A 4548-nucleotide genomic window follows, 5' to 3' on the forward strand; every position below is an offset into this window, starting at 1 on the left:
TGTTGTCCATTTCAACCTGAATTTGGTTTTCATTTTGAATTGAAAATAAAAATAAGCTTTAAAATTGCTAAAGCCATTAAAGGATTAGATCCATTTATTAAAACTTAGACTTATATTTGTCCTTCATGTTGCATAAGTGGTGATGAATCTCTGATGGAAAACCAGTGAGTAGAGCCGAGTCTAGCCGACCTGTACCATGGTGTAGAAACATGGCAAAAGTCAGATGGGGCAAGGAACGAGTGGTCAAACAGTCACACAGGTTGTAAACAAGCCTACAGTTTAGCCAGATTATCTAAACCACTTTATTTCAAGCTAAAACCTACAGTGAGCACACCAGAAAACATCTAACTTGCCTAACACTTATTTTACAAATAGGAAGGATGCACAAAGCTACCAAAAAGTTATAATACAACACAATTATCCTTTAACACCCTTGGCTCTTTACCAGTCAGTTTCGCTAATCCAAAAATTTCTAGTTTGTGTAATTGCACTTGCTGATATTATTCTTCATTTCAACTCATGCAGGAAGAAAACAAAAAAGAATGCTACTGAATTAAATATAAATTTCATACTTGTTCCTGTGCAAGTACTGCTTTCATGGATGAGACTGTGTCTATGTTCCTGTATATCTTTAGCGTGTGTGTGTGTGTGTGTGTGTGTGTGTATGTCGGCACAGGTAGTTTGTCTCCCCTGTGGAATGGTGTTGGTAGCAGAGCTGTCGTCTTTTTTACGAGGTGCCCATTAAGGAGCTCACATGGATAATGCTGATTGCACGGTGCGCTGCCAGTATGTGCGGTAGTGCTTGTGTATGTGCTGTGCGCATGTGTGTCCGCAGTAGACAGAGGTTAAATGTGTGTGCCCGTGCATGCATACCCTGCACAGTATCTATATTTGTGTATAAATCTAAGTGTGTGTTGGCGTATTTGTATTTGTGTGTAAATCTATCAGAGGATACATGAACAAATTTGCTACTGTATGTGTGTGTTGTGTGTGTGTGTGGGTTTGGGCTGTATGTGTAGTTTGTAAGTTTTGGATGAATGTGCATAGTCGGTGTGTCTTGCAAATGTGTGTGTGTGTGTCATGGTTAATGTTGATTGTGTCGGGGCACAGCGAGGTGCTGACAGTGCCGCGTCTGCTGAATGACGGAGATGATGTTAACAAGCACAGGGAGGCGGTCACCACCCCCCTGTTTACAATATGGGGGTGCTAAAGCTGTCGAGACCATAACTACCGCACACTGCTGTGTATGTATGTGTGTGAGTGTGTGTGCACTAATACCTCCTTGTCCTCCACCTCTTTGTTGTCACACTCCTCATCTCCAGATCGCTGCAGAGCGGCTTGCCTGGCACTCCAGCTGAGAGAGACGGAGAAAAAGAAAGAGAGAGGGGGACCTTTTCAGTAAAGAAGCCTACATGCTGGAGGAATAGACGAATAACTAGACACAGATGAGCACATGTACACAGTGGCAATGATAATTAGAGCTAAGAACGTTTGCATATGTTGTCTGTGTGTCTGGGAAGCCGCAGTGTGTCTCAGCTATGAGTATTCTCATCATTAAATAATCTCCAGATTGTTTTTAGAATGAATCAAAAAACTTAAAAAAATGTGAAAAACACCAACATACTTTCCCAGAACCCAAGCTGATGTCTTCAAATTCTTGGTTTGTCTGACCAATACATTCATTTTCCTTTATTTTATCAGGATAATCTCAGTATCAACACTAATCCAAATTAACAAAAATCCAGCAGCCCAAATCTTAATTTTACAATGATATAAAACTGAAAAAAAAACTATCTGCGAGAGCATTTTAGCTTGATAAATTATTTAAAGGATTAATCTATTATCAGAATTGTGGTAGACTGACTCATTGATTAATTCATGAATAGCTTCAGTACCACTTGGCAGCAAACTAAAGAGCACCCCACTGGAGCTTTAAAGGTCCCTTCCAGACATGTTTTAAGACATCTTTAAATCCTCTGCTTTGAATAATAGTGTATGTTTGATATGGTTTTGTAACAAAATAAGTTTAACACCCTAGAAATTCTTAAAATGGTATCTATTCATGTCCCCTAACTGAAAAATCCAGAATGTTAGAATATGCAAATATTTTGTGTCATAGGTTCAGCCATATGTGCGAGGTTTAAAGTTTACACACCTGTGTGACATGTAAACTGGGCCACGGTTGACTTCCAAACCATTTGTGATGTTGCAAATTATGCTCGTACATAATTGAACGTGCATCTGATTTAATTCTACATTAACCAGAAAAAAAAGCATTTGAAAACCCTTGCTTATTAAAAACAAATGTGACAAATCTACATCTTTCAGAAACCTCACACAGTTAAAATATCAGACAGCTCTGAATTACCGGAGCCCTGATCCAAAATGTATGCAGCTGTATATCATAATCCTATCAAAAAAACATATATCTGGGTCCCATTATGGCAAAAAAATTATGTCATGTTTACTTCAGTGTTCAAAGAATTATGGATGGAAACAAATCTTTCCCAGTTTGGATAGAAAACCTATGCCTTCTGTCAGGATTGCTCACAGCCAGCAGCCACACAGCATTGTTTTAATGTGGAGGGCCTAGATACTTTTGCTATAGAGGTTTCATTGTTGTGGTTGCATTGCAGCATCCTGTAACATGCAATAATATTATAGATTAAGCAGAACAGACTATCTGATGTGATACTGAATCTTTGTATATATCATTCTGGTTGTTTTTAATACAGAAAGTAGCACTTTTTCATGAAAGTCTAGCTCGTACAACTCCCCCACTTCCATTTATCAAAATATTAGCATAATGGCCTCCGTATCGAGTCACTTGCTATTCTGGCTCATCTTTCAGCTTTTTGGAATTCAATAGTTGTTACTTGGAGTGAAACAGCAAGATACAAGGCCCCTTAATGGGCCCAAGTTAAAAGCTTGGCTCTTGTGGAGCACCAGAAGTTAAAAGCTTACACAGAGTTATCATAATAGGCCACCCTCAACGTCAGCCAAGTCGTCTTTTTGAAGCGAGCGTAATTTCCCATGATGATGATGATGATCGGCCGGACAACATGCTCAGAAACAATTAGCGCTGGTCGCTGAAGTGGACACTTTCCCCCAGTCAGGCATCGAGGGCCAGGGCATAAATAAGTCCCCTTGTCAGCCATTGCCAAGAGACAGCTAATGACTCTCATTAATATGCAAAATAGCAGCCATTTTTCCTCTCCTTCTGTGTGTGTGTGTGTGTGTGTGTGTGTGTGTGTGTGGTTCCTCATTTTGCACACTTGGTCCATCCAGTGCAAAGTGACCGGCTCAAGAAAATTTCTAATTGCAAGTCAATTATGTCATAGAGCCCGTTTAGATGTTCATTTGTATGCAAATTTAGAGGCTGCTGGGAGAGGACAGAGGAGCTGGCATCAGACAACATGGAGGCCAGAAATACTCACTGAACGGTAAACCAGTGGCCAGAGCCCGCATGACATGATTCATCAATATTCTGGGAGTGCAAATACAGAACACTTGAATGTTTTTTAGTCATGCAATGGGTGTAGCAGACGCAGGAAAGTTAAATGTTAAAAGGCATATATAAATGCCACAATAATAAATACTACTGAGCAGAGAGGAAACCTGTCAGGTTAGAGATTTTGGTTGCAGAGGGGGCAAAATTTTTTTATTCCCACCTAAATAGCTAAACAAGTGACACTTCAATGAATGATGAGATTTTCAGTAAGTGCATGACAAATGACAGTATTTGGAAAAATACTGCTCCCTTTGCTCAGGTTTCTTTAAGCGTAAAATAGACATTAAATCATACCAGTTATTCCATTGATTTACCAGAAATGATTTTGAAATGAATGATGGCTAAATTCCATTTAGCTGCTTCAGTTTCAGGGTCGGGGTATTGTGCATGCTGGCTCACTGAGACATTTGAATAGCCATTGTTCATGGTATTAGTTTACGCCCGTGTCTTTCCTGCTATGACGAGTCAAAATGTCTACTGTGAAAAGGCCTGTTATTGTGATAACTGGATGTTTCTTTTGTTGCTTGTTTTGCTGCAAGTCATATGCTCATATTTAATGATACTGAAAACAGATGTGGTGCACTAAAGTTGGACTAAACAGTTGCTATTATGTAATTTATGTATGTTTTCATAGTGTGCATACCTGCTCAGATGGTACATTTCGCTGTAGGTGAGGCTGAGAAGAAAATGCCTGTGGGTGTGGTTTCATTTGTTTTTTTCTGTAATATTCCATTATAATTAAAAATTCTCTAGTGCTAAATAATCCCTTCTACCTTTACATGTATATTGGGTGTCACTGCTATTGTATTATTGATACTAGTTGTCTGTCAAATGAGTTTTTCAACTTCAGTAATCTTTTTGTTGTCACTACATCAAACTCTCAACTATTTATATGATTACAGCAGAAGTTGTAATCCTCATTTGACCCATGTAACTGAGCAATCTTAGATGAAAAATGGAAGAACAGCGAACTTTATCAATAGCTATTTTCACTGGTCAATATTCATCATAATCACATTTGATAGTGATGAATAATA

Source organism: Morone saxatilis, unplaced genomic scaffold (genome assembly GCF_004916995.1).
Source record: "Morone saxatilis isolate NCDOM2014 unplaced genomic scaffold, NCSU_SB_2.0 Contig23, whole genome shotgun sequence".
NCBI lineage: Eukaryota > Metazoa > Chordata > Actinopteri > Moronidae > Morone > Morone saxatilis.